Raw genomic sequence first — 20,606 nt, forward strand, 5'->3', positions numbered from 1 at the left:
AGTATATAATGATAAAGAATTGACAAATCAACAAGATAAAACAATTGTAAATATATATGCTCCTAATATCAGAGTACCTAAATATATTAAGCAAATACTAAGAGTCCTGAAGGGAGGAATAGACTACAATACAATAATAGTAGGGGACTTCAATACCCCAGTTTCAGCAAAAGATAAATTATCAAGAGAGAAAATCAATAAGGGAAGATTGGACATGAATCCTATTTTAGAGGAAATAGACATAACAGACATACATAAATCATCCCATCCAACAGCAGCATACACATTCTTCTCAAGTCCACATGAAACTTTCTCCACAACAGATCATAGAAGGGCCACAAAAACGTCTTAGCAAATTTAAGAAGATTGAAATCATACAAGTTCCAGTTCAAGGTGGCAACATAGTAGATTCCTGAATTTTCCTTTTCCCATGGATAAATTGAATCTATAGCTACATATGGAATAATTCCTTTTGAAAGCAACCCAAACTAGTAGAATGGCTCCTATACATCAGGTGAATGAGAAAAAAATCCACATCAAAATGGGTAGGAGAGCCTAGACACAATCTCACCATAAACCCCACTCCCAGCACAGTGACAAACAACTGGGAGGGGACTCACAATTCCCAGCCTCTACTGTAAAAGTAAAGGGTTTGGACCTCATGACTGGCAACCCAACTTATAAGACTTCCACCTGAGAGACAAGATCCCAGAACATTTAGCTCTGAAAGCCAATGGGGCTTGCATCATGGGACTCACTAGGCTATAACAAACTATGAAACAGTTCTTATCAGGCGTGTGTGGACTCACTGTGGCTATCCATCCACTGTGCAGTGCAAAGGCAGCATACCAAAATATCCAGTTTTCCCAAGAAATAGGCCTATTTGCTTATCTTGAAAGGGGCAAGCTTTTACCTTAACATCTATGGGCCAACTGCAATTCTTTCCAAAGACCTGGGAGACTGGTAGGGGCCATCTTAACACGCTTCCTCTGCCTTGCCGCAGGTCACTGATGTTGTTATGAAAGGAGCTTGTGCACACATCTGGTGCCATGGCTTTTGTGGCTACCACCCAGAAGACACATCCCTTTATAGCCTGGCTCTGGTGGCCAACAGGGCTTATGTTCAAATATTCAACCGGGTGGCGGGGGCGTTGGTAAGCAAACAAAGAAATAGTTCTTAACTGGCAGTCCCCCCGGGTGCTCAGTGCAGGAGCAAACAGAAATGCCCATCTCCCAGTCTTCCCCTGAAAGAGGTATATTTACATACTTTAAAGACTGCTGCTTGGGACTTCCCTGGTGGCGCAGTGGTTAAGAATCCGCCTGCCGGGCTTCCCTGGTGGCGCAGTGGTTGAGAGTCTGCTTGCTAATGCAGGGGACACGGGTTCGAGCCCTGGTCTGGGAAGATTCCACATGCCGCGGAGCGACTGGGCCCGTGAGCCACAACTGCTGAGCCTGCGCGTCTGGAACCTGTGCTCCACAACAAGAGAGGCCGCGATACTGAGAGGCCCGTGTACCGCGATGAAGAGTGGCCCCCGCTTGCTGCAACTAGAGAAAGCCCTAGCACAGAAACGAAGACCCAACATAGCAATCAATCAATCAATCAATAAAATAAATAAATCTTTAAAAAAAAAAAAAAAGAATCCGCCTGCCAATGCAGGGGACACAGGTTGGACCCCTGGTCTGGGAAGATCCCACGTGCCGCAGAGCAACTAAGCCCGTGCACCACAACTACTGAGCCCGCGTGCCACAACTACTGAAGCCCGGGCACCTAAAGCTTGTGCTCCACAACAAGAGAAGCCACCACAATGAGAAGCACATGCACCACAACAAAGAGTAGTCCCCCCTCTCCTCAACTAGAGAAAGCCCGCACACAGCAACAAAGACCCAACACAGCCAAAAATAAATAAAATGAATAAATTTGTAAAAAACAAAAACAAAACTGCTGCTTGAGGGTCTGGCTTGCAATCAGCCTAGATCTGGGTGCTGACTGAGATCCTCCCCTTTGGGACACTCACAGGTCTTGGGACACCCTCGACTCCTGAGAACCACTAAGAAAAAAGAAGGTCGCTTGGGCATTCACTAAGGTTTGAGAAACAACAAAGAGCTAGGGCAGGGCTGAACAATAAGGATCATCTCCTCCATGAGGCTACACCTCCAAGACTGGCTTATGCAGCTATTTTATCTACCATATAGAAACCAACACAGAAAGTCAAGCAAATAAGAAAAAAAAGAGAAATGTGTTCCAAGCAAAAGAACAATGTAAAACCCTAGAAAAAGACCTTAGTGAATCAGACATTAGAAGTTTACCTGATGAAAAGTTGAAAATAATGGCCATAAAGACTCCAAGTTACTGAGGTCATGAGAATAATGTGTGAACAAAGAATTTCAGCAGAGAGATAAAAATAGAAGAAAGTACCAAACAGAAATCACAATACAAAACATTGTATCACATTACTGAATGCAGTTACTCAAATGAAAAATACAACAGAGTTTCAACAGTGGTCTAGATAAAGTGGAAAAGAGGATCAGCAAACTCAAAAGTAGGAAGATGAAGTTCATCCAGAGCAGCAAAAAGAATAAAAGAATGAAGAATGAAGCTAGCTTAAGGTACTTATAGGCCAACTTAAGTATACTAGTACAGGTGACCCCTGAACAATGTGGGGATTACATGTGTCAACTCTCTGTGCAGTCAAAACTGCATATAATTTATAGTCAGCCCTTCACATCTGCACTTCCTTGCTATTTGCGGTACCACGTCCGGGGCTTCAACCAATCACAGACTGTAGAGTACTGTAAGATTTACTACTGAAAAGATCCCCCTATAAGTGGACCCTCCCAGCTCAAGCCCATGTTGTTCAAGGGTCAACTCTATCCACATTATATGGGCCCCAGAATGAGAAGAGAGAAAGAAAGGGGCAGAAAGTTTATTTGAAGATATAATGGCTGAAAAAATGCCACAACTTGGGGAGGAAAACAGACATTCAGGTCCAGGCAGCCCAGAAAATTTCCAAATGAGATGAATCCAAAGACACTCACACCAAGACATGTTATCATTGAATTGTCAAAAATTACAGACAAAGAGAGAACCTTGAAAGCAGCAAGAGAAAAATGATGTGTTATGTACAAGGAGACCCCCTATAAGACTATCAGCACACTTTTCAGCAGCAATTTTGCAGGCCAAAAGGACATGATATATTCAAGGAGCTGAAAGAAAAGAAAATTACCAACAAAAAACATTCTACCTAGCAAAGTTGTTCTTCTGAATTGAAGGAGAAATATAGAGGTTTCCAGACAAGCAAAAACTGAGGAGTTCATCACCAGTAAACCGGCCTTACAAGAAATGTTAAATGGACTTCTTTCAGCTGAAATGAAAGGACTCTAAGAGAACCCTTATACTTACACTTTCATATAAGAAACAAAACATATGAAATTATAAATATCACTGGTAAGTAATCCAATGTTGCAATGGTGTTGGGTTAATCACTACTAAATCTAGTATGACGGTTAAAACAAAAGCCATGCAAATAACTATAATTACAGTGCCTTGATAATGGATATTCTAAGTGAAAAGATGTAAATTGTGAAAATAAAAATTATAAAATATGGAGGGGGGAGAAAACTAGTAAAAACTGTAGAATTTCAGAACACATTCATACTTAAGTTGTTATCAGCTTAAAATAGACTGTTATAACTCTAAGATATTTCATGTAAGCCTAATGGTAACCACAAAGCAAAAACCAAGAGTAGCTGCAGAAAAGATAATGAGAAAGGAGTATAAGTATACCACTAAAGAAAGCCACCAAACCACAAAGAAAGAGCTCAAGAGAAGAAGAAAGGAAAAAGGAATTATAAAACTTTCAGAAAACTCTTAACAAAATGACAATAAGTTTATACCTATTCTATAAATAATCACTTTACATGTAAATAAATAAATTTTCCAATAAAAAATCACAGAGTGACTGAAAGAATTAAAAATAAACCCTCAAAACACAAAAAAATATGAGGCTGCCTACAAGAGACTCACTTCAGCTTTAAGAACACACACAGACTGAAAGTAAAGAGATGGAAAAAGATATTCCATGCAAACAGAAACCATAAGAAAGCTGGGATAGCTATACTTATATCAGACAAGACAGACTTTAAGACAAGGACTGTAATAAGAGACAAAAATGGTACAACAGGAGTATGTAACATTTGTAAATATTTATACACCTAATATAGGAACACCTAAATATGCAGAGGAAATGTTAACAAACCTATAGAAAGAAATAAAAATAGTAGGAGACTCCAGTACCCCACTTTCATCAATGGGAAAATCATCCAGACAGAAAATCAATAAGTAAACATTGTACTTTAAATGATATGAACTTTAAATTATATGAACTTAGCCATTTACAGAATATGCCATCCAAGAGCAGAGTAATACACATTCTTGTCAAGTGAACATTGAACTTTCTCCAGGATAGGTCATATCTGTCTTAATGCTTCAGTTTCCTCTTCATTTCTCAAGCATATTTCAGTGAACATAGAATCCATGGATGATAGAACTTTTCCTTCAGCACTTGAAAAATACTGTGTTAATTTCTTCTGGCTTCCTAGATTAAGAAGGAAATCCTCTATGATTTGAATTGGGATTCCTTTATTAATGATGCACCATTTCTCTCTGACAGTTTCCCGGGGTTTTTTTATTTTTAGTTTTCAAGAATTTATTTTTTTAAAGATTTATTTATTATTTATTTATTTAATTAATTAATTTTTTGGTTGCGTCGGGTCTTAGTTGCAGCATGCAGAATCTTTCATTGAGGCACACCGGCTTCTCTCTAGTTGTGGTAGACGGGCTCCAGGGCATGTGGGCTTTGTAGTTTGCAGCACGCAGCCTCTCTAGCTGAGGTGCGCAAGCTCAGTAGTTGTGGCACACGGGCTTAGTTGCCCCCGCGGCATGTGGGATCTTAGTTCCCCAACCAGGACCCAACCAGGGATCGAACCCGCGTCCCCTGCATTTGAAGGCAGATTCTTTACCACTGGACCACCAGGGAAGTCCCAGTTTTCAAGAATTTAATGATGATGTGTCCTGGCAGGGATGCTGTGTGGTTTGTTCTGTTTGTTCTGTTTGGGGTTCATTTGAAATCTTGGATCTATAAATTTGTGTGTTGTCAAATTTGGGAAAATTTCAACTATTACTTCTTCAAATAACCTTTCAGCCCCATTTTCATTCTGTTCTAATTCTGACATCCTGATGATCTAAATATTGGCTTTTTCTTAGTGTATTTTCACTTGGTTTTCCTGATTGTATGAATTCTATTGTTCTTTCCCCAAGCTTACTGTTTACATCTTCTGTTCTACCCAATCTACTATTGAGCCCATCCAGTGATTTTTTTTTTGAATTGACATTATTTTGTTAGTTCCATAATTTCCATTTGCTTCTCTTTTTTTTTTATAACTTCTGGGTTTTTGTTTATAGATATTTTACATTTTTTTCATTTGCTTATACATACTTTGTAATTAATTTTGAAACTCTTTTACTATGACTGCTTTCAGTTCCTTATCAGATAATTCCAACATCTGATTAATTTTAGTCTTGGCCTCAGTTGATTTTTCCTCATTAAAGTTTTGATTCTCTTGGTTCTTGGTCTTGTGGGTGATTTCCAATAGTATTCTGTACATTTTGGCTATTATGACCTAACACCTTTTTGAAGAAAATAGTTTCTATCTTTCTAAGGAGATTTCATTTTCCTCTGATTTTTCAAAGAATGAGGTAATCCCACAATTTTCATTTAATTGTGCTCACTGAGATACAAAGAGAATGGATTTAAGAGCCCCCTTTGGCTCAGCAACACTTAGAATTTCTTTAGATTTTATTTGAAATTTCTATTATCACAATGTAGAAGTTCAAAATAATAATGCTTTGATGTGTTTCACAGCATGAAAAATATTTTCAAAGTGCTTTTGTAGGGTGATACTGTCTTTTCACAAATTCTCTTTATAAGAATATCCATTGTGTTACTGTTTATCCTTGAACACTGTTTATTCCTACAATGAATTAACTAAAATATTTTAAAGCATCATTCCTCTAAGCTGAGTCTAAGGAGATGACGCTTTGGGGGATAGTTCTGGGGTCTCCGCTGCAGGTCAAATAATGCTTAAAGTTTTATAAAAATACTTTGGAAGATCTGATACCACAGTGTAGGCTGGAGTGCTCCTAAATCTGTCTGTAGAAGTTACCAGTGAGATAATCTAAGGCTTGCCCTTTTCTCTTTTCTCGTGGGTGGTCTACACCAAAATTGATACACTTCAATTTGAATGAGGCATTTTGCAATTTACCAAGATTATTAATTCTTTCCTCTCATAAGCCACATTATTATAATCTTCTCTGTTGGGTCATGCGAAGGCTTGAAAATAAACATGAACACATTTCCCAGTCCATAGTTTTTTTCTTCTTCTCAGAAAAAATATAGGTAGTACAAAACAAAACAAAAATAACATTTTAAAACATATTCTATAGCATATTGTTATTTGTCATGGGAAGTACCCTTTCTTACATAATATAACTTTATGGCCTTCAGTTTTATCTTAAGTGGCAAAGAAAAAACTTATCAGATTTCATATGAATGATCTCTTTGCCAATCCTCCTTTAAGTGGCCCAAATTTAAAAAATAAAAATTTCCTTAATACTTAGAAAGAAAACAAAACCATAACCCATTCTATCTACTCTTTTAATATTGACTATTATTCAATTTTATATTCTTCTGATATATGGATATATGTATATGGGTAAATGTATGTATATATGTATATATAGAGACAGACACAGAGAGACACAGAGGTAGACCACATGTCCTCATTACTAAAACAGAACTGAGAAGAAAGATAAATCACTACTAAAATTAAATTAGAATACACGAAAGAAAAGAAAATATGTTAGTAACCAATGTGTCGGAAATGGGAAGAAGAATGAACAAAAACTCACTCTGATTTGGTACTCCAGCTTTGACGCTAACTATTTTTGCAGTAGTGGGAAACATCACATTATTTCCCCAGATTTTAATTTTATCTTCTGTAATATATTGGCTTAAACATCCACAATGCCATATGTCTAAAATTCAGGTTTACGTATTTTATTGGTGTCAATAATTTGCCCTCCCATAAAACCTGCCTAACTCACAACTGAGAGAATCACAGATTTCTGAAATTGTTTAAATAGTTCTGGAAGGAGACTATTTCTTCGTGGAGTGGTCTGACAGGCTACCCAGTGGTGGCTGCCATTTTCTTCCTAGACCGCTCTAACAAGATATTGTGAGACTTCCTGCTGGTGATGACATTTGCAGCAGAGGCCAAAAATTCCGAAGTTGTACAGATGCATTTGATGGCCCCTGAAACATGCTATCTACAAATCTAGCTCCCACTTCTTTTCAGATCACCTTACCTTCTCCATGGTTTCAATGACTTAAAAAGATGAATATATCGTTCATTGTCATTTTTACTACATTTCAGCAAATAGCCTATGAAAGAGTTCTAACTTATGTTCTCTCTTTAATCTTATAGAGATATAAGAGAAATCACTATTCTGTCCCATGAGTCTTGGGTTCAAAAAATGTATGTAGAAAATCAGCCAGAATCAATCTGAGCTATGGACCTATACTGTCTTCACAATGGTCCAGCACTCTTCCTTCCTCATCTGATCTACCACACCCTGTCCCTGAAATATGCTCTTCTAAGAAGTGTGTATTGCTGAACTCTTCCTTTGGTTAGGAAGGTGGTCCTACAGGTGGCTTTGAAACCCCCCACAGATAAACCTGGCTGGACAATCTTTGTATTCGCCAGTATAATGATTTTGCAGGATGGTTTCCAAGTTGGGACTGTCTCCTTAGGGCTCCCTACCTAATGTCCATACAGTAAAAAAGACAATATTTTTTTTTTACTATTTATCAAGGTAGGATGTGAAGTAGAGGAGAAGGTGACTATGAGTAAAATATTAATAATCATTAGTTACACTATGACTAGCATTCATTAAGAGTATTTCATGAGGTGTTCATGTGCCAGACGTTCACTCTCACATTTAGCTTCTCTCTCTCTCCCTCTCTTTCTCTCTCTCTCTCTCGATCTATATATCTATTTCTCACAAATATAGATACAAATACCTGCCTCACAAATGCAAGATTCAAAACTGCATATATATATAATTTGTGAGACAGGTGTTATACCTCTCCCATACAGAAAACAGGAGCACCAAAGAAGGTAAAGACATCTTATCTTCTTTTCTCGACCACAGGATGTCTTATGGACATGCATATTAATGTAATAATACAAATCAATGAATATCATGGAAAATGTTTATGCCTTTTGTGTTCTGAATTCTTGCAAGAACAATGCTCTTAATCATAAAGAAGATCCTAGTTGATTAATGAGGCCATGATCCTGTCCTACCAAAAATTATCACTGTTATCACTACTCTAACCACCATCATTAAGTCTAGTATATTTTTTGACTGAAGTGGTTTATTTAACGGTTGAAACAAATCAAAAGAATATTTCATGATACATAAAAATTATATGAAATTCAAAATTCAATATCCAGAAATAAAGTTTCATTGGGTCACAGCCACACTTATTGATCTACATACAAACTGTCTATGGCAGCTTATATGCAATAATGACAGAATTGATTAGTTGTGACAAAGATGATCTGGCCAACAAAGCCAAAAATATTTACTGTCTCCCCCTTGACACTTGCCAATCCCTTGAGCTAAAATGCTGACTTTCAAAAACACCACCTAGTAGACCACAGAACTTGGTGAGGAATGCTGTATTCAAACCAGGTCACATATGGGTCAGTAAATGTGGAGTTAACTATCTTTATTTTTTGGTACAGATTTTTTTTTTAAAGTAGATGCTATCACAAGATAGAGAATGCCTCAGCAATCTTTAATAATAGGCACAATGTTTCTGTTCACAGAGAATTAATTAATGCATGTGTTTAGAAATCACTAAGCAAACTGTAATTAATGAACAAAGTGATAAAATATTTATAAGAAACAGACAGAAAACAATAAACAAAGTACATTACAAAGTGAATATATTACACTAAATAATTTCTAAAATTGTATCAAGATACATAGTTAATTTTACAATTTGCATGCTGACTTGTGCATTTTATTTAATTGAATCATTTCCTATTTGCAGAGGAAGAGACTGTTTTCATTTGCTGAGTCAAACCTGTATGTAGGACTTCCCTGGTGGTGCAGTGGTTAAGAATCCGCCTACCAATGCAGGGGACATGGGTTCGAGCCCTGGTCTGGGAAGATCCCACATGCCGTGGAGCAACTAAGCCCGTGTGCCACAACTACTGAGCCTGTGTTCTAGAGACAGCATGCCACAACCACTGAGCCCATGTGCTGCAACTACTGAAGCCCGCACAACTAGAACCTGTGCTCAGCAACAAGAGAAGCCACTGCAATGAGAAGCCCGCGCACCACAACCAGAGAAAGCCTGCGCAGCAACAAAGACCCAACACAGCCAAAAATAAATAAATAGATAATAAATAAATAATATAAATTTTAAAAAAAATCAAAGCACTTTATTAAAAAAAAAAAAGCAAGACAGAATTGATGCATAATGCGAGTTCAATGAAAATACACACAGAGAAGAAAGCCTGAAAGGGTTTGGAACAAAAGGTTATATTTGGGATTGCTGTTAGCATGATTTTGTATTTGAATGCATATATCTATATTATTTTTTTTCTTTACTACTATATTTTCTGACAAAAATATTTTGTAATCAGAAGTGTATATATATATATATATATATATATATATATATATATACTTGTGTATATTTCTGTTTGTTCTCTGTTTTCATACTGTCATCATGTCTTTATGCCTTTATTTTGCACCATTCTCTGGAATTCCCTACTTTGCCACTCAAACATGCACCTTCTGGAATTTACCACTCACTGGCAGAGAAACGTTCCTGGTGGCATAGTATTCTGAATAAAACTTCCTAATTTCACTCTATCCCATTGGAAAACTTACCACTGTACTGCTAAGATCATTTGACAAAGAAGAAGGAGGGGGAGGAAGGTGAGAGGGGACTTAAAAGAAGAATTATTCTAAGGTCTTAACAGGAAAAAGAACCTTCATATATTGTCCTCCTCAGGTGACATCTGCAGCATAACAGAGCTCACGAATATCTTTACCAAAAAGATACTGATGGATACTGGGAGGAGGAGGATTTTCAAAATTACTTTATGACACCACATAGAAAGCAACTTATTTTTGCAGTGTTTGTTCTAGAGCAGGGTACCATGTTAGGTATATTAACATCCCAGAATGTGTATCAGCTAGCTAGTTCTCTGTCAGTATTACCAACAATATGGTCTTTTAAAAACTATTCTCAAACTTTTAAAGAAGCAGCCTTACACAAAGAGAAAATGGAATCTATTGCCATTGGCACCTCCCCCTCCCTCTCACAGACTTGCTTCTAATTACTCAGAGCAAGTTTTCTGCACCTTGTTTGTTTTTTGTTTATTGAAGTATAGTTGATTTACAATGCTGCGTCAGTTTCAGGTGTGCAGCAAAGTGATTCAGTTATATATATATAAAACATATATATGTATTCTTTTTCAGAATCTTTTCCCTTATCGGTTATCACAAAATATTAAGTAGAGCTCCCTGTGCTATACAGTAGGTCCTTGTTGGTTGCCTACGTTATATATAATAGCGTGTATATGTTAATCTCAAACTCCTAATTTATCCCTCCCCCTGCTTCTCCTTTTGTAACCATAAGTTTGTTTTCTATGTCTGTGGGTCTGTTTCATAAATAAGCTCATTTGTATCATGCACACCAATGTTCACAGCAGCACTATTTACAATAGCCAAGACATGGAAGCAACCTAACTGTCCACTGACAGAATAATGGATAAAAAACATGTGGTACATATATACAATGGGATATTACTCAGCCATAAAGAAGAATGAAATAATGCCATTTGAGGCAACATGGAGGGACCTAGAGATGATCATACTAAGTGAAGTAAACCAGACAAAGAAAGACAAATATCATATGATTTGTTTGGTTTTGACTGATGACCATATGCCCATGTACATCTTCTGTTTAAGTCCTGCCCAGGCTCTAGCAAGCATCTCTCCAAAGATGCCATATGCCCTGCCCTCGGTCGGATGGACTTTCTGACACACTCTCCCTTTCTGTTTTTCAAGCCAGTCTCTCTCTCAGGTGGTGTTTTTGAATCCTTTAGCATGGACTAGTATTTATAATAGATTGTTTAGGGCAATATTCTCAAACTTTGCAAAATGTTGGCTGAAAGGGCCCCATTTGTTGACAGGTGCGGAAGTCACATTGGATTGGCTGGTGGGCTTGCTTACGTTTTCCCAAACACAAGATATGATTTTACATCTACTGATCTTTCTCAAACTGTGATGGAGTTATTTCCTGATAAACCCATCATAAGTTGAAAATATCTTAAGTCAAAAATGCATTTAATCCATCTAACCTACTGAATATCACAGCTTAGCCTAGCCTACCTTAAAAATGTTCAGAACACTTGCATTAGCCTACAGTTGGGCAATATCATATAACATGAAGTCTATTATATAATTGTGTTGAATATCTCATGTAATTTATTGACTACTGAAAGTGAAAAACAGAATGGTTGTTTGGGTACAGAATGGCTGTAAGTGTATTGATTATTTACCCCTGTGATCAAGTGGCTGACTGGTACCTACAGCTCACAGCCACTGCCCAGCATCACTAGAGGGTATCACACTGCATATCTAGCTTGGGAAAAAATCAAAATTCAAAATCAAAATTCAAAGTATGGTTTCTACTGAATGAATATGATTTTTACAACATTGCAAAGTTGAAAAATCATAAGTTGAACCACTGTAAGTCAGAGACTGTCTGTACTCTTCTTTTTGCTGGGACTCTTTCCTGCTTCCTTTCTATGTCTCAGTTAATAATAAATTTTACTGGTGTGCTAAGATTTAGGTGAGATATAACTTCATTTAGGGAGCTTCCCTTAATTTCTACCTCCCTGAGCTGTTTCCTGTCTCCTGCTACTGACTGAATCCCATGCTTTCTGTCATCAGACTCTCATGGAAGCATGATGATCTATCGATGTGTTTGAGAGAGTTGCAGGCATGAAGTTTTTATCATTTTAATAAGCGATACATTTAATCTCTAAACACCAGGACCAAATGTGCAGTACACTTGGATGAATGACAAAAGAATAAAGGAAGAAATAATGTTGAAATGATGGAACGAAGAAATGAGAATAATTTTTGCCTGTTCTCTTCTGCTTGTTCTGTTAAACCAGGGACTTAACAAGATCAGTCTGAGAGAGTTTTTCCATTTTGAAGTGTAGCTGATAGTAATTATAGAGAAAAGGCTTCTGTAGGAGGAAAAAATATATATTAAAAAAAAAAACAATGCATTACATTTGTGATCCACATTAAAAATAGATTAAACATTTACCTAAAACGCTATCCTGAAATGCTCAGACATCATCTTTACTCTATGTATGAAAGTGATTTATTAAGAGCTTACTGCCTTCCAGAAACTAATATATTCTTCCTCATACTAGAAATACTCCACCAGCAAACAGCTTCCAGGGACAACAGAAAGAGTACCTGATGCTTATGCAAAAACTCTTGTCTTACTACTCATCCTATACTAAAATGATTGGTAATGGTTTCTTATTTATGTTTTTCCATTAATGGTTTTACAATTTGAGTAATGCTATATCAGTATGATCCTAGACATCAGATATTTGAAACACATGAATATCAGTCTAAATGTATAAATTTTCATCATAAAATGAGGTAGCATACAACCAAAACACAGCTCCTTGAAGTTGGTGTGTGAATTTTTTGATTACTCCCCTTTGAGTCTACGGTACCAAAGTTTCACTCTGAACCTCCAAAAGACATTAGTATTAGCATTATTCATTCAACTATTATATGCTAAAAAGCTATTTTCAAAATGCTGTTGGGAATGGAAAATAATACTCGTATATATTTTTATCATTAAGCATTTATTTATTATGTACAGTGAGCTTTAGAAATTATTGCTGACAATGCAAAAAGTCCTAGGAGCTGTAACAACAAAACATGTAAATTAGTGTTTTCTTGCCATCTGGGGGGATTTTCTCCTAAGTATAGATTCACTTTATTTAACTCTTGAAGCAACAGGGTTTAATGGAAATACATCCTTGCTGCATGCTAAGAGTCCTTGTTATTCTATGTTCTTGGTGATCTTAAGCAAGGCATTTATTCAATCTATGTCTTACTTTCTCAGCAGTCAAATGAGGACTGATAGATTTCTAAGGTGAATTATAGATTGTGGCCAAGGTTTTCTACAGCATTAGTACCGAATACATATATTTTATTGTGACAGACATTTTTGCTGGCTACTCAGTCGTTACACACACACACACACACACACATACTCACACAGACTTCTTCTTGGCTCCTTCCAGAGTTCACTTTCTACTAAATGAGTTGAAAATATCAGACATTTATCAAAGCTACCTCCTCTCCATCTAGAAAATATTTGGGCTGGCCAAAAATTTCGTTCGGGGTTTTCCCCCGCAAAAACCCAAACAAACTTTTTGGGCAACCCAATAGTTATGGGTTCTAGTTTTGGTCAGTGGGATCTAAAAAGTCTGCAGCTAGAAGTCTGAGAAGGCTTTCCCTTGCTAATAAAATGGAAGGCACGGAAAGAATGTCTCTCATCTTTGCTAGATCTGTTGTTCCTCTACGTGTCACTTGCAGATTCTGCTGCCACGCTGGTACCCTGAGGGAGAAACAACCACCCATCCAAAAATGGCAAAGTAAAAAACACAAATTCCTTCAGTTCATGATGGTATTCCTGGTTAGATAAGCCAAATATTGAACCACTCTAGATTATGTGTTTGAGACAAAATAGCTTAACTTTACGAGGGGCTTTTAGGTGGATGTCTTCCTATAGCCAAAAACACCATAAATGGCATAGATATACCCCTTAATTAAGCAGATAGTCTTCTCTGTATTTGAAGGCATGACTTTGAATCTGTTCACCCCAGATCTTTTTATGGCCTGAAACTTCACACCAATGAGGTCTCCATTCAAATGTATACCTTCTTAAACAGATGTTTACTATCTTACCTAAAATACTATTCTCCCATCACTCACTCTTCCCTTATCCCACTCTATTTTTCTTCTAAGCACTTATTAATTTCTGCAGTTACTTATTCCTTTAATTTTTGATTACTTATTTATTGTCTTTCTCCTTCTAAAATGTAACTTTATGAGGGCAGGGTCGTCCTTCCCCATGACTGTTCTGTTTGTATGGCCTCTACAACAGGGTCTGACACAAAGTTGATATTTGCTAATTATTTATTGTATGAACCAACGGTAGTCTTAAATTAAAGAGGACCAATAAAATGAACTTGGGAACTAAAGGTTCTTATGATTTTTAATTAAAACTTTGACAAACCATAAACACATAAGAAAGCAAGGCAAACATGACCTACCTTTTATAAAAAAACAAAAAAGAACAAAACAAAAAAAACACATAATTTGTAAAAGAGGAGTTATTTGGATATATACTATATGTCTACATTTGATATAGTTGTTTTCATGGAATGATCTTAAAACTTAATAAGGTAAGAAAGAAATAATGTCGCTCTGAAAGTCAGGTTCCATTGGAGAAATGGGCATTTAAGCAAAGGAGTGTGAAACATGCTTTGGGGCTAAGACAGAAATCTGTACTAGCTACCGAGTTGCTGCACACACAAAATGCCTGCTTGAAGTTGGAGGAGGAGAGTGTTCAAACCCACTCTTAACTCCACACCTATTCTTCACTCTGCATCAATCTTCCTCCACCCTCTTCCTCCTACCCCACGGAGGAAAGGACAGCAATTCATTCACGGAACACTGGGGCATCCTCACTAACAGCTGGGGTACCATGCACCTCTGCCCAGGCTCTCCTTCTACACTTGTATCTGGGTGGCTACTTTCTTTCATCCAGGGCCTGCCTGCATAAATGCTCATCTACCAACCATTCTCATCTCAACTTCCTACCCAAATCTTGACAGGCCAGAGGAGGGCAAACCTCAAAATTTAAATTAAATAAGAAGAGATCAGAGGAGAGGATGATGACACATTGAAGCAAAGAACTTAAATTTTAATCCCCAACCCAACTTTTAGCAAAATTTTGCGCTAAGGATTATTGAGAAACGTGACAACTTTTAATAATATGATTCTGTAATTTATATAGCTATTATTCATTCAGTCAAATACCCTCAAGAAGATAGAGTTAGAGGATGAAGATGACAGGCAAGGTACAATTAGGAATTTGCAGATCTAGGATCATAATAAGCAAACTGTCAAATAAACCCCTAAGCAAGAACTGTTAAACTCCATGAGGATTCTGAATGCACAAATCTATTTGGGGTGAGTGGACGCAACAAAATTTTCCCAGAGAAGCAAAGGAAGGCAAATTCTGAAAATTCAGTTTATGGTTTCTCAAGAGATGGGGGAGTACATTATTTAGACAGATGAATACACTTCTATCAATTAAACACCAGACACCTCAACATGCTAAGCACGCAAGGAAAAAATGATTAAATAAAATAAGTAGAAACTGAAAACTCATGACTAGAGAACAATGGATAGGTAACACAAAATTTCACCAATCATCTTTCTGAGAAAGTCTGCTTAAAGAAAAAATGTCTAAATTCTGCATAACTATTTTTTCCAACATTATACCAACTGTTATGTAACACAAGTCCAATTAGATACCTCCAAATTCAGGTTTAAATATAAAATCTTTATGCCTATTATAAGATCAACCGATTGATTTATCTTTAGATTTATTTTGTAGGTTTAATATTTATCAATTTACACAAATGTTGTGAGGTTACATAAACTAACGTGTGTAATATATAGGGAACAGTGTAAGCAAATAGTATGCAATATTATGTTATTATTATTTATTACAATAATATCTATTAATGTTATCATTCCAAACATGGCTATTTTACTATTCAGTAAAAATTACTCTTTGATTCATTTGTCATTAAAGAAATGCATTTTGACATGAATTAGGGGGAAATCACACTGTAAATAAGAACACATTAGGAATTCAAAGATAATGAAAATAAAATATGTCGAACTGTGGGATGAAACTAAAACTGTTATTAAAGAAAATTTCATAACCCAAATAAATATATTATAAACAAAGCTTTAACGAGATATCTAAATACCTCTTCAAAGAAGTTAAAAAACTAAGAGCAAACTAAACTAAACAAAAGCAGAGGGAAGGAAATAATACAGATAAAAGCAGAAACTAATTAAATAAAGATAAATATAGAATAAAATGATCAACAATATCAAAAACTGATTTGAAAAGCTTTATAAAATTGATAAATTATCAGGAGGTTTGTTGAGAAACAGAGAGAAAGGGAGGGAGGAAGGGAGAGAGAGAGAGGAAGACAGAGAGAGGAAGACAGAGAGAGAGAGTGAGAAAGAAAACAAATTGCTGACATTAAGAATAAAAAAAAAATCGATCTTACCCAAAATCCTGTAAGTATGTATAAATGGATGATAAATGGTCTTTGTGAATAATTCTGTCAGTAAATTGGGCAATGTAGATAAAATAGATAAATTCTTAGAAAAGTAAAGCATATTAAAACTGACTCGAGAAGAAACAGAAAATTTGAATAGTTCCAAATCTCTTAAAGATATTGAATTTGTAATTAAAGTCTATAGTTAAAAAATAAATAAATACAGATGTTTTCATTGGTAAAATTTTCAAGCATTTAGAATCAAATTAACACCTATAATACATTTTTTTCCAGAGAATGGAAAAAAGGAGAATAATTATTATTATTATCTTATTTTATAAAGTTACCTTGGCACAGATACCAAAATCTAATTGAAAAGTATAAAAAAGGAAAATAATGTGTTAATTAATTTTCTATATAGAGATGCAAAACTTTAAAATCTTTTCAAACCAAATACAGCGATACATAAAAAGGATAATCTATCATGACAAGTGAGGTTTATTCCAATGATACAGGAAAGGTTTAACTTTCTAAAGTCAATCAGTATAGTTAATTACATTAAGAGAATAAAGAAAAACGCATACAATTAACTTATTAGATACAGGAAAATAATTTGAAAATTTTCTCACAAATTAATGATAACCATTTTAATAACCAAGAATATTCTTGAAACCAGTGAATTCTCTTAATCTGAAAAGGGGTATTTTACCTGTCTAGGTTAGATTAGAGCCACTACGAATAATATGGCTATCAGTGAGGTAATATAGCAATTTATGGATAAATAAATAAGGAAGAAGCTGGGGGAATTAGAATCTGAAGTTTTGTTGTCAACGATCAGAGTTGGTACCAATTACAACCTGAAGCAAAGGAGCAAGGGAAGAACTTGCTCGGTACAGCCTCAACTGGGGTGGGAAGACTTACGGACTAGGATTTCCAAATGGAGCTGCTTCAGGTGGTGTCTTCCCTTTGGCTAGACGTCCTCACAGTGTTTCAGCTTCAGAATAGTCATATATCTTGTTTCTTACACTGGAACTCAGGGGTCCAGGACTGAATGTTTTTCAGTGACCAGAAGAGGCTGCACTGCTTCTTCTGACCTAATCTGAGAAATCACATGTTGTCACTTCCGCCACATGCTATTAGTTATAAGGAAATGACGATCCTTATGATATGGAAAGATACAGATCTCACGTCTGGGTGGGAGCAGTGTCAAGGTTATACTGTGGGAAGGGAGATATTGTGATCACCTTTGAAAAATACAGTCTGTTAACAATTATCTATTTTCTCCAATACCTCATTCTGGAAGATTTTTTTTAGTTGAATAATATAACTTTTGGATTAATTCTTGAAGATTTTTATTTACTTTCTTCATATTTTCCCTTTTATAGTCATTTTTATTATACTTCCTTAGATATTTTGTTCACCCTATAGTCCATTTCTGTATTTAAATATGTACTTGGATTTTTTTCTTTTTCTTAAGATCCTTTAATTTTTTGTGAGTGTTATATATTTTCTTGTTTTATGGATGCAATATCATAACATCTGTGAGCTTGATACATTTATTTTTCAAAAATCATCTCAATTACATCACTTTCCATTTTCGTTTATCTTTGTTTCTCTTTATCTCTCACCGATGCCTGTTGATATTTTATTGGCTGTTGACATTAAAAACTGATACTTGTTGCAAACGTAGTGTTCTTGAATTAGGATTTATTGACAAGCAGGTCTCAGTTTTGTGCACTTGGTCTGGTTGCTGCCCTTTTATCTAGAAGGACTGTCAACATAGGAGGTCTTTTCTCCTGAATGTTAGTTTTTCCAGGGAAGAGCTGCCTGAAACTCTTATCCAAGGAGGATGAAGGGAGAAGACAGCAGGCAGAGACAATCTGGAAGCCAGACCGTGAACACTGTGTTCATACTAATCTATACGCAAACTCCAATTAACTCTCCTGGTTTATTTCACATCCCAATTCTGTTGTTTGCTGTAACTGGTGTCCTTGAAGCCACAGCACATCCAGGTCACTATTTCTAGAAAATATCTATTTGATGTTCTGCCTTGGACTTAGGTGCTTGTCTTTGGGGGTTCTTTCAATGGAACCGTAAAAGAGGATGAAAAGTTCTTATAGATAAACTTCCAAACTACTTTCACCCAAGAATGTATTGTGAATTGTGCTTCAATTTTAACCTCTACCTTATTGATGCCAATATATTTTTGAATCCTTGGGGTTTTACCAGGCATATCAGTTTACTTCTCATCACTTCTCATCATTACCAATTACTTGGAATCCCTTTAAATCCTGCCCTCAAATGCATTCATCTCATCTTAGAAACCTGAATGTTATGTCTGCTTTCCTTCACATTTTTATCATATATGTATGGATCTTGCATTTAAATTTATGTGAATGCATTTATGTAGATGAAAATGACTGTAGTTATTCATCTATATCTTATATAGTTTCTGTTCAAAGATGTTTGCAAGCCTGATAATTATTGATTTATTTCCTCTCAGTTCCAAAATTACCCCTTTTGCCTGCTCTGTACAAATGAATCTGGACCCTTTCCTCTATTTGTTCTTAGTCAGCTGGCACAGTGTTAAGCTTTGTCAGCATACATTCCTAGAAAGACACTGTGGGAAGAAAGGGTCTTGCTTCCTCGTTCCAGTGTACCTCTCTGGACAGGACCCAGCAGCACATGCAGATTCCCCAGAGCCTGGTTCTGCAGCAGCCATGGCTTCTCCAGTTCCCACCTCCTGCAGTTCCTGGAGGTCAACAGCAACAAGCCAACGGCTTTCCCTGGCACCTCTCCTGCAGGTGGTTTCCTAGTAGATTACCTCCGGTGAGTAACTTCCTTGAAAACACTTTTACCTGGCAATCTGGAGGGCAAATCTCCATCAAGTCCCAAAAGGCAGATTTCTGGGAAGTTCTGCAACATGGGAGCCCAGTGACTTTTCTGCCATTCAGGGGTCATGGCTATACTCTCCCCAACATAGGCTGCATCTCAGTCCTGACAGGTGTTTCCAACCTGGCTGTTCTACTCAGTCCAAGGGGTCATGGTTGTTCTTCATTAGAGTTCTTTCTACTTCCAATTAGACGATGCCTTATTACTCTGATGTCTTGTTATAATTAATTATTTATATTAAATTTTCTCTGTTCAGATTACTTTCTGATTCTCTCTCCTTATTTGACCCAGACTGATATTCTTGCTGTATGTATATAGCTATATAGGGCATTCTTTTTTTTTTTTTTACTACCTCTGGTATTGTTTTAAAAATTTGCATTTAATTTGTGTTTCCCTGATCACTAATAAATTTGCACAACTGTTGATATGTTTATTGGCAATTCACGTTTCTATCTATAAAACTACTCACATGAAAAATTATTTAATCCTCACGGTAACCTTGAAAGGTAGATATAATTGTCCCCATTTATATATGAGGAAACTAAAACTCTGCTGAATGTAGTGGTTCCTCGAATTAACTAAGTTGCCTAAGGACACAAATGTGGTAGATCTAGAATTTAAACTGTTGTTTTCAATTCCAAAATCACTGTATTTCTACTACTATATGTTAAGTAATCATGGACACTGTGTAGAAAGTGAAAGTTTAGTACTATAATTTGAAAGGGCAGTGCTTCACCTATTTATAAACTATGGTTTATTAACAATATAGTAATATTTTCTTCTGGCCAGTGGGAGCAAGGACAAAAAGAAAATAATTTTTTTAATTGTAAATAGCCTAGGAAGGACAAAAGGAAAATATTAATCATTTAAAAACTAGCTTTCCTTTGAGTTTTTGAATTAAACTCATTCTGAAAGTCATCACTAACCAACGCCTAAATATAGTTTCCTATAATATTAGGTCATTACAGTTTTAGTCAACTTCAAAGGTAATGAAGAAAAATATATTTGAAAATCAGTCTGATGAAGAAAGAAAATATTTTAAATTCAAATTCAGATAAGACTTCATTAAATAGGCAAAGTAGAAGTACCAAAGCTGGACTTGTTCATTTCTTACTTTGCAAATGAAGTTTTGTTTTTTTTTGTTTTTTTTTTTAATTA

The sequence above is a fragment of the Balaenoptera musculus genome, chromosome 7 (assembly GCF_009873245.2).
Source record: "Balaenoptera musculus isolate JJ_BM4_2016_0621 chromosome 7, mBalMus1.pri.v3, whole genome shotgun sequence".
Taxonomy (NCBI): domain Eukaryota; kingdom Metazoa; phylum Chordata; class Mammalia; order Artiodactyla; family Balaenopteridae; genus Balaenoptera; species Balaenoptera musculus.